We start from the raw sequence: 12132 nt of genomic DNA on the forward strand, positions 1-12132 counted from the left end.
AGGACCCTGGTATCATGACCTGAGCCAAAGGCAGCTGCTTAACGACTGAGCCACCCAGGTACCCCTTTGTTTTCCTTCTGAATGCACTCTCATCGGCATGCTCTGGATCCACATGTCATACACCTTATGCACAGAAACTGGGCCAACTTAGATTAGTTGCTGCCTCCAGAGTATTTTCTTGGCATGGTTATATAAGGTACCTACAAATGAGGTGTTTCCATCCCTGCCACCCACAGACCACATTTGTCACCATTAGTGTCAATTACTTTAAATTAGGCCCTCTCTTTGTTCATCAATAAATGAGTCTAAGGTCTTCTTTTAATAGCACAGTCACTTTAAAAGCAGTCTCCAACTTCTCCAGAGGCTCAAGGCTTGATCCCATGACCATGAGATCACAACCTGAACGAAAACCAAGTCAGACCCTCAATGGACTGAGCCACACAGCCACCCCAATATAACTAACTCTTATGTATCTTTTAATAACCCCATAGCCAATTCACAAACTAAGAGTAAAGGATACAGGCTCTCAGGGCGCCTGGGTGGCTCAGTAGGTTAAAGCCTCTGACTCCGGCTCAGGTCATGATCCCAGGGTCCTGGGATCGAGTCCCACATCAGGCTCTCTGCTCAGCAGGGAGCCTGCTTCCCTTCCTCTCTCTCTGCCTACTTGTGATCTCTGTCTGTCAAATAAATAAATAAAATCTTAAAAAAAAGAAAAAAGATACATGCTCTCATTGTTTCCTTGTGAGGTATAGCATAGTTACTGTTCATCACATAATTATGTTACTTTCCTGCAAATAATAAAAATAAATACAACTGATGCTAAAATTTTATGTCTAAACCCAAAATCAATGCTCTGGGTACTTTTGCAGTCATTTATAGGCAATTGCAGAGAGGCAAATTTTTTGAGTTGCCCAATACACATATTCTAAGCTGAAAAAGATACCATTCTGCTTTCTTATTTTCAGCTCTCATCCTACAAATAAATGTCTTTTTCAAAGTTTATTGTCTTTTTTTTTTGCATTTTTGTGGTTTTTGTTGGTGATTTTGCAATTTAATATGCCCTCAAGCATAGTGCCTGAGAGTTTCTAAACACAAAGTGCCATCAGAGTTTCTAAACACAAAGACTGTGATATATGGAAAAAATATGTGATTTAGATAAGCATTGTTCAGGCATGTGTTACAGTGTTGTTGGTTATAGATTCAATGTTAATGAATCAACAATATGGTACATATAGTAAAAGGAAGAAGAAATTTCCCAGACTCTACATGAGGCCACTCTAGAAATGCTAAGGTAACATCTACAGTTTGTGATGTTTTGGAAAATTTGGAAAAATTTGGAAAATTTTTAAAAAAATTTGGAACTAAATTTGTGGATTCATGAGATGATAACTGATTCCAAAAAGCATAGTAGTGAGGCCAAAGCCAAAGATAATTGTAGTCTTAGATATTCTGATTTAGTAGAACTGAGAAGGAATAGGAATCTTTATATTTGGCTAGCAGAATGGTTAATTAATGTTGGTAGTCCACTCTTAGAGAAACAGTAGAAAACAACAGAAATGCAGCTATTTTCAATTTAAAGACTTTTTTGTTGTTACACATCAAACTTCCAAAATATATTAGAGCAACTTCATGAAGCATCAGTATTTCAACTATATCACTGGGGATCCAAAGCTAGTTGATCACAGGAAGATATTGATTTCTTCTTACTAAATCCCATAGCCTTTTATAGAAAAAGAAAAAAAAAGTGTGGTTGGAAATAGACTGATTGATCATTTCATTTTTGAAGTAGTACTGAAAAAGCTTGATTATTCAGTTATATCTTCCTCTAAATTGGTATCCTCTTTTAAAATTTAAAAAAATTATTTATTCATTCACTTGCTTGCTTTACTTTTTCTTTTAGTATAATTGACAATGTTACATTAGTTTCAAGTGTACAACTTAGTGATTTGACAAGTTTATACATTATGCTATGTTCACCACAAGTATAGCTACCATCTGTCTCATTACATGCTATTATGCTTTCATTGACTGTATTCTGTATGTTCCACTTTTTGTTCCTGTAACTTACTCATTCCATAACTGGAGGCCTGAATCTCTCTCTCCTCTTCACCCATTTTGCTCAACATACCCCCTCTCCACCACACACTCCCAGGAACCATCAGTTTGTTCTCTGTATTAATAGTTCTATAAATACTATCTTTTAATGTTGGCAGGAACCGAACCAAGGGTTGGTTTTCAAGGTTAGGTATTGTCTTCTTTCTATAAAATATAAAGGAGCCTGTGAACATCGCATATTTTAAAAATATTTTAAATACTTTTAAAAAATTGGTATTCTTATTTGAGCAGTGTTTGCCTGTAACTAAAGTTCTGACCATGGTTGTAACAATTTTATGAGATTAAAATGGTTTTATAGATTAACAGTATTACAAGATTCTAATGTCAAAATAATGTTTAAAATGCTGTCATTTTTTAAAATAAATTTTCTAAATGTTTTTATTGTTAGTCATTTTTATGGATGAGGTAAGCATAGTACTTTAACATTGTAATTTATTTGAATATATAGATTATTATCTCTTTGTTTAACATAAACACTTAACAGTCACTAATAGTTAATGTTCAATACATACATATCCTGATTCCAATGATAAAACAAAATTGTGACTGTTTTGCTATATATATGTACATTATAGCACTTTATTATCTAGGGGAGGGAGTATTTCAGTATTTTTTTTTAACATGTGTTTTGAATACAACGTGTTCACACTTGCTGATTACATTTCTGCAAGGCCTTTCTACCATCTGTACTCTATAGTTGCTGAAAATGTTAAACCCAGAGGGAATAAATGACAATAATCATTAGCATGAAGCAACAATAAAGAATCTAAACTTGCAAGCTCAGAATTTGCCTACAGTTTATGATTAATGAAGGCAAATACACACTGAAAGCTGATTATGTGTTTCATTTTATGTGATGCCTAAGGGTTTACAGCTTAAGAGAAACAGTATTGGAATCCCTCAAATCTTAGTACAAGTTCAATTTGTTTTCCCACTTGCATTGATTTTTGGATAGTATTTAGCAAACTGAATCAGCAATAATAACTCTTGTGCTGCAATAAATTTTAAGCAATTTAAATATATTTATCTCCCAGTCCCCAAAGTTAGCATCATTTCATCTAGTAAAACTATGACACTTTTATTCTTAGATTAATAAATACTTTTAAAGAGAAATAAACATGTATTCCCATGTAATTCCTGAGTCTTTTTAAAGCTTTAATGCAATTCCTAAGGTGTTTTTCCCCACCAAGCTCAAATGTCTTTTCCTCTATTTCCTCTGGGTTTTATTTATTAAAGTAATTACAAAATTCATTTTATATAAACACCTCAAGATTTCTCTCACAGTGGTTCTGTCTTCTAAACTGCTGATCCATGACTTACTCATCAAGAAATAGAAGTAGCTTTATTTTTTAAATTCTATAAATCTAAAAATGGAATCATGACTGGATCAGAACTGCTACTTGTTCATTTTATTTCATCCTATCCAAAAGAAACCTAAACTTTTGTTTATATTTAATATTCATGTTAATTTTTGTTGTTAATTCACATTCTTTACCTATAGATGTTATAAAATTAAATATTTATATTTGATCCCATTTTTATGCTTATAAACTCATAAAAACCCATATTCTAATTCACAATTAAATGTTTCCTTTAATGGATGCATGGGTGACTCAGCTGGTTAAGCATCTACCTTTGGCTCAGATTATGATCCCATTCATAGGATCAAGTCCCATGTATGACTCCTTGCTCAGCAGGGAGCCTGCTTCTCCCTTTGCCTGCTGCTTCCCCCTGCTTGTGCATTTTATCTGACAAATAAACAAATAAAAGGTTTTAAAAAATAATAAATATTTCTTTTAATAGTTTTCTCAAATGGATTAGAGGACCCAAATTTTTAAATTTCTTTTTTTTTATTAAATTTTTTATTTTTTATAAACATTTATTTTTATCCCCAGGGGTACAGGTCTGTGAATCACCAGGTTTATACCTTCACAGCACTCGCCAAAGCACATACCCTCCCCAATGTCCATAATCCCACCCCCTTCTCCCAACCCCCCTCCCCCCAGCAACCCTCAGTTTGTTTTGTGAGATTAAGAGTCACTTATGGTTTGTCACCCTCCCAATTCCATCTTGTTTCATTGATTCTTCTTCTACCCACTTAAGCTCCCATGTTGCATCACCACTTCCTCATATTAGGGAGATCATATGATAGTTGTCTTTCTCTGCTTGACTTATTTCGCTAAGCATGATACGCTCTAGTTCCATCCATGTTGTCGCAAATGGCAAGATTTCATTTCTTTTGATGGCTGCATAGTATTCCATTGTGTATATATACCACATCTTCTTGATCCATTCATCTGTGGATGGACATCTAGGTTCTTTCCATAGTTTGGCTATTGTGGACATTGCTTCTATAAACATTCGGGTGCATGTGCCCCTTTGGATCACTACGTTTGTATCTTTAGGGTAAATACCCAATAGTGCAATTGCTGGGTCATAGGGTAGTTCTATTTTCAACATTTTGAGGAACCTCCAGGCTGTTTTCCAGAGTGGTTGCACCAGCTTGCATTCCCACCAACAGTGTAGGAGGGTTCCCCTTTCTCCGCATCCTCGCCAGCATCTGTCATTTCCTGACTTGTTGATTTTAGCCATTCTGACTGGTGTGAGGTGATATGTCATTGTGGTTTTGATTTGTATTTCCCTGATGCCGAGTGATATGGAGCACTTTTTCATGTGTCTGTTGGCCATCTGGATGTCTTCTTTGCAGAAATATCTGTTCATGTCCTCTGCCCTTAAATTTCTTTTTAACTTGGTAAAATATTTTAAAATGGAGAATTCAGATGAAAAATATATAAGAATTCCTTATATCACTTTATTTTTTTTTTTCGTTGTTAAGTCATTTCAAAGTACATAAGTGAAATTACAAAAAAGTTTCAGGACTTGAGCATTTTAAGCAATTAAATTGGGAAGAAACCATTACAATAGATGCTAGAGGGCTGTGAAATAAGGCACTGATTATGTTATCCACATGGATTCTGAACACATGGAGATGATGAAACATATTTAATGGTGATGAAGACAGCAAGCCACATCCATTGTCTTTTATGAATGTGGGGAGATGAGCAGGAGTAGATAAAATAGAATGTGTCCGAGACTATTAGAAAGATATACATTGTTAAAAAAATGTAGATTTACAGTTTGGAAGTGAGAAAAAATATATTTACTCCTCTTCCCAACTGTAAATCAGTTTTTAATTAAAGTAAGAACACTCAGTAAAATGAAATATTATTGGAAATATTTTAGCAAACTCCTGATAAGTACCTTTCAACTCCTTGTATCATCTAAGATAAGATCATCAAAGCAACTTACTGGGTAATAGCCAGCATATATTTATATAATAGAATAGGATTTGTGTGTTTAAGATAAATATTGTTCAGGATTTCTCTAATTGTATTATTATTTAAACTGGTAATAATGTAATTCTTAATGTGGGTTGAGGCTTTAAAAATGTTTGAGTTAGAGGATTTAATGAAAGGAAATAAAAAGGCTAGGTATCATTTAAGTGAATGAATTAGTGCAGAGGAAGGGAAGAAAAGTATGTGGATGATAGTTTAAAAGAGGGCAAGGACTTAGATGACCTGTTTTTAAGTGCACTGTACAAAAAACAAAACAAAACAAAAACAGACGTGTAGAAGTTAGATAACCTTAAGGTTCTATATGAATTTTGTATGAAGTTTATTTAGTGCCCATTTATGTGAATTCAGCTGGGATCTAATATCCTCTTATGTAGATGTGTCCACTAATTTTGCCATATTTTTCCACCAATGGTGCCATTTGGAAACACTCTCAGTAGTTCCAGAAAATTCAACTTATGTGTATAGTGACAGGCTCAGTAAATCACAAATGTAAATTTATTGCATTATTTTATTTCCTGAATTTGCTGTTTCCATGCTGTCATACCAGCCCACTGGCTGAGGAACATGATTAATATAACAAGTCAAAAGGACGATTTAAGTGTTTGAATGGCCTTGTAGTCACTTTATATAAAAATTTCTTAGAATCATCAGCGACATTTAATTATACTTATAAACTCTCAACGGATGATTTGTATTTTTAATTGGAATAATTAATACACTATATTTCTACTGGGAAAGATTAAATATATATAAATAGGCAGAGTATGAAAAAATAATTAAAATAAAATTAACATCCCAGGACTAGTATTTCTTCTAATCTTTAAACAACTACTCCAGTATTTGGTGGTTGTATCGTCAATGAAATCAAGATATTCTTTAGGAACTTTGGACCAAGCTATTTCAAGATCCTTTATATATTTGACATCATTCAAGCTGATGTCAAATTTGTTTTATGTATTTGTTGTTTTATGTATTTATGTATTTATAAGTTGTTTTATGTATTTATAGGAATTGAGTCAATATCATACTTTAAAGTATCAAGGTGAAACACAATACATTTAAATCAGGATTTATGCTAAAATAATATATAACAGTTGAAGAATGATGATGATTTTAGTCTGATTTTCCAAACTTCTACAGAAAGAAACAGGAAAATTAGATCATTGTTGTGTCCACAAAACAAATTATATTTATTTAATTTAAAACATCCTTCATGAGCACTGGGTGTTATACACAACTAATGAATAACTGAACAGTACAAAAAAAACCTATGAAATACTATATGCTGGCTAACTGAACATAATAAAAAAATAAAAATAATAAACATCTTTCAATACTGCACAATAAAAATCACAAATCTTATATTTACTCAGATTGATTTTTACATATTATGCTTTTATGTAACTCACCCAACAAGATGCAAAATATTTCCAACATTTCAGAAGGCTCCCTCATGCCACTTCCTAGTGGCTCTCCTCCCCTGTCCAAAGATATCACTATTTTGATATCTATCACCATAGATTAGCTTTGCCTGTTCCTTAAACTTTAAATAAATGGAATTATACAATATGTGCTGCTTTCTATATGTATCTTTCATTCATCCATAGATCTTTAAGATTCATTGTACTTGCTTCATGTATCAAAAAGTAATTTTTTTTTTAGATTTTATTTATTTATTTGAGAGAGAGAGACAGTGAGGGAGAGCATGAAAGGGGAGAGAGGTCAGAGAGGGAAGCAGACTCCCTTTGGAGGTGGGAGCCCAATGTGGGTCTCCAGATCAGGACCTGAGCCTAAGGCAGTTGCTCAACCAACTGAGCCACACAGGCACCCAAAAAGCTATTCTTCTTTATTGGCATATAATATTCTACTGTTTGAATATTCTATAATTTACTCATATATTCAGACTTTAATGGATATTTACAGTGTTTCCAGATTTGGTACTTATGAATACTCTGGAATACTCATGTGTATATTCTTTTTATGGATATATATTTGGAAGTGGGTATATATTTAGAACTGGGATTTCTGGGTCATGTGATGAAATATTGCTAGGTTTAGAAGATATGTTCAATGAGTTTTTCAAAGGGAAATTTATCATAGCACCAGAAATATGTGAGTTACAGTTGATCCATATCCTCATCCACACTTTATTTTCACTTAATTGCAGAAAATTTATACATAATTGTAGACAATTTGGTGGGTGTTTAGTGGTATCACATTATGTTTAATATGTAATTCCTGAAGAGAAAATGTACTGAGTAGCTTTTCACGTGTTCACTGAAAATTCCTATTCTTTTTTTTTTTTCTTTTTGTGAGGTGCCTGCCCGAATTTGTAGATTAGTTAAGTTTTAGTTTGTTTCTTTTTTCTCTCTACAATTTATAGGATTTTAAAAAATATATTCAGGATACAACCCCTTTTTTTGATATATGTATTTTTAATGTCTTCACTTTGTTCACCATTTTAATGGTGTCTTTCAATAAATGGATGTTCTTAATTTTAATGAAGTCTAATTTATCAATAATATCTTTTGTGGTTAGTTTTTTTTTTGTATGCTGCTTTGTGAAGATATTCTCCTCTATTTTCTCATAAACTATTTATTGCTTTATCTATTATATTTAAATCTAAATTTCACATGTAATTTTTAACAAGTTATGAGGTAGTAGATATTATTTATTTTTCCAATTTTATATATAAAATTGATTCAGCATGACACTGAAAATAATCCTTCCCTTATGGATACACTTTACTTAAGTACTTATGTACTTAAGTACTTATGTACTTTACTTGAAATAAAATTAAAAAGATCAAAATTTCTGATATTTTTCTAGACACATGATTTAGTAACATGGTCTATATGTCTAATGTATTTGATATTATAATCTCTCCAACTTGGATCATCTTCTTCAATATTGTCTTACAGTTCTATATGAACTCTAGAATTAGTTTGTTAATTTATCCAAAAAATCCAATGGAATTTTGGTTGTGATTGTGTAGAAACTATAAATCAATTGAGGAAAAAGGTATATTTGAATACTCTTGAGACTTCAAATCTGGGAAGTGTCCTTTACTTTGGAATTGCATATATTTTGGTAGTTTAATTTTTAGGTATTTTAACTATTCTGATTGAACGAGAAATACTTTTTTAAAAGATGTATTTTCAAATTATTGTATAGAAATACTATTGATACTTGTATACTCAACTTGTATTCAGCCACCTTGTTAAATTTGATAACCTACTAGTTTATTATTTATGTACAGAATCATGCCATTTGAAAATAACGAAAGTGTAACTCTTTATTTTCCCTAATTTTATATATGCCATTTATAAGAACTCCAGTACAATGTTGAATATATATGTGGTTTGATTAACTTCCAATTTTTAGTTTTTATTTAATTTTTTGGATCAAAGCAAAGCCTTAAGAGGTAGAAAGCAGAAGGAAAAAAAGAAATTCAAAGCAGAACTAAGCATTTATAAATTTTCTTAACAAGGGAAATGGCTAAAATAACCTAAAAAGATTGAAGAGGTGTATATGAATTTCTGCATTGGTCAGGCTCACTCTTCCTTGACCACCTCCAGTTGTATTCTGCTCACTGGTAGTCCAAAGGTTCACAAAGGGAGTAAAGTAATGGGTTGCTCAATTAGAAGTCATGATGTGGCAGGCCAGACTTAATTCCCTAGCTCACTATCATTGTGAGACATATACAGCAATTGGATGAGTGTTTTATTATTTCCTATCAGTGTTCCTTCAGCTATAATGACTTAGACTACACAAGAATTCTATTGTTTCACACTCCTCAAATATTTAGTAGTTTAGCTAAAGCACTCTACTCGTGCACATGTTTTCATATTGTGTAAGTTAAAACATGTCATAGTGGTTTATATCTAGTCACAGTATGTTATAAAACCAACTCTGTGGATAATATGCCTCTTAAGAAGCTCATTAGGGTAAATGTGCATGTGTCATTCCTGTCCTTGAGGAGGAAAAAAAATTCAATAATCTCACCATTTAATAGCATGCTTCCCATAGGTATTTGTTACTTGTATAAAGAACAGTTTCTAGTTTCTTGAGAACATAATTCCTGTTATCATAAGCAAACATTTAATTTTTTTTAAATATTTTATTTATTTATTTGACAGAGAGAGAGAGAGATCACAAGTAGGCAGAAAGAGAGGCAGAGAGAGAGGAAGGGAAGCAGGCTCCCTGCCCAGCAGAGAGCCCGATCTGGGGCTCGATCCCAGGATCCTGGGATCATGCCCTGAGCTGAAGGCAGAGGCTTTAACCCACTGAGCCACCGAGGTGCCCCAAACATCGAATTTTATCAAAACTAACTCAAACTCATTTATCAAAACTACCATGCTTTGAAATAATTCTATGGTTTCTCTTAATTCTTTATGTGAAGGAATAAAATACATTGTTTTCTTTTGGAATTTTTAAATTTTATCTTTTTTTTTTTTTAACTGAGATATTTATTTATTTCTGGAACTCAGGCTTTTATTTTTTTTACTTAAATTCAATTAGTTAACATATAACGTATTACTGGTTTCAGAGATAGAGGTCAGTAATTCATCAGTCTTATATAATACCCAGTGCTCATTATACCACTCATCATACCTGTCCCTGATTTTTTTTCTTAATGTTAGACCAAATTTGAAGAGTTATAATACACACCCCAGATAATCAAATTTTAAATGTTTTCCTCTAATTCTTTTTATAATCTTCACATATGCATCCATGACATATATTTGAATGCAGCTTTCCTTTCTTGTATAGTTCCTGTTGGTTTTGAGATCTGTTAGTTTCCTAATACGAATTGAGATGTGTCCCTTTATACCATAATCTCTAAATGAGTTTTGTAAGACTACTATCACATTTTTTTTCTTAAAAGTTTGAAAAATTCACAGTGAAAGCTTCTGGGCCTGAAGTGTTCTTTGATTTTGATTTAATTTTAAAAATCAGATTTAGTGATATTAAAATGTTCTGTTTGTTTTATATTGAAAATCTGGAAATCAAATTTAAAAGAACATGTCTAGCTAAAAGTTGCTGCAGCCAAGGTCAAAGAGGTTGATCTCTGTGTTCTCTTCTAGGACACATAAAAGACGAGGGAAACAAAAGCAAAAATGAGCTATTGGGACTTCATCAGGATAAAAAACTTGCACATCAAAGGACAAAACCAAAAGACAGCCAACTGAATGGAAGAAGATTTTTCCAAATGTCTTATCAGATAAAGAGCTAGTATCCAAAATCTATCAGGAATGTATAAATTCAACACCCCAAGAACAAGTAATCCAATCAAGAAATGGGCAAAAGACATGAACAGAAATTTCTCCAAAGAAGACATCCAGTTGGCCAAAAGACACATGAAAAAAATGCTCCACATCACTTGACACCAGAGAAATACAAATCAAAACCACAAATAGATACCACCTCACACCAGTCAGAATGGCCAAAATTAACAAGTGAGGAAATGACAGATGTTGGTGAGGATGTAGAAAAAGGGAAACCCTCTTACATTGCTGGTGGGAATGCAAGCTGGTATAGCTATTCTGGAAAACAGTGGAGGTTCCTCAAGAAGTTAAAAATAGAGCTACCCTATGATCCAGCAATTGAACTACTAGGTATTTACCCTAAAGACATAAATGTGGTGATCTAAAGAGCCCCTACACTCCAATGTTTATAGGGGCAATGTCCACAACAGCCCAACTCTGGAAAGAGCCCAGATTTGTCCGACATATGAATGGATAAAGAGGAGGTGGTAAATATATACAATGAAAAATTAGTCAGCCATCAAAAAATAAAATCTTGCCATTTTCAACGATGTGGATGAAACTAGAGGGTATTATGCTAAGTGAAATAAGTCACCCAGAGAAAGACAATTACCATACAATATCAATCATATGTGGAATTTAAGAAATAAAGTGGGGGATCATGGGAGGGCCAAAGGGAAAAACAAAACAAGACAAAATCAGAGAGAGAGACATTCTAAAAGATACTCTTAACCAGAGGAAAAACCTGAGGGTTGTTGAAGGAAGGGGATAGGGGATTGGGATAACTGGGAAATGGATGTTAAGGAGGGCATATGATGTAATGAGCACTGGGGGTTACATGCAACAGAAGAAATACTGAACTCTACGTCTGAAAATAATAATACACTATGTTAACTAAATAATGAAATTATTTTTGCAGTTAAATTACATTTAACTAAATGTAAATAATGAAATGAAATTGAATTTTAAAATAAATAAATAAGCAAATAAATAACAATTTTTTAAAAAGAACATATCCAAAATAAAGTATTAGCAAATAGAAAATTCCAAGAAAATGAAAATTCAGAATGGACATTTCTAGTTTCTCCTGCTGACAAGTAAGGCTAAGATTGTGAAGGGCATATTGCTTTTAATCCCTAGTGAAAATTCTAGAAGATCAATTTGATTTTTCCCTATCAACCATGGAAAAAACTTTTCAGCCACATTTTTAACTCATGTTTTTAATAAGGTCAGCAGGATAACAATTTGATATGTCTTGTGTGATGGTATTAAAAATAGTCAACTTTAAGTTAAAATACTACTTTATGTCTGAATAATGAAATTAAAACTCTAAAACCCTAGGGTACGAAGTTATTTAAATGAGGATTTCAAACCTCACCTACAGTGTCCTTTAG

General features: G+C 32.7%; 1 long non-coding RNA gene across 1 annotated transcript in view; it reads left to right on the forward strand.

Moving 5' to 3' along the window:
* LOC132013033 (uncharacterized) overlaps nt 1–11289 on the forward strand; it is a 48086-nt gene extending 36797 nt beyond the window's left edge. The window contains exon 3 of the long non-coding RNA XR_009402852.1: nt 10559–11289. This is a non-coding gene — a long non-coding RNA (uncharacterized LOC132013033). The remainder of the gene's footprint in view (nt 1–10558) is intronic.
* The last annotated feature ends 843 nt before the right edge of the window (nt 11290–12132 follow it).

Source organism: Mustela nigripes, chromosome 3 (genome assembly GCF_022355385.1).
Source record: "Mustela nigripes isolate SB6536 chromosome 3, MUSNIG.SB6536, whole genome shotgun sequence".
Classification (NCBI taxonomy): Eukaryota; Metazoa; Chordata; class Mammalia; order Carnivora; family Mustelidae; genus Mustela; species Mustela nigripes.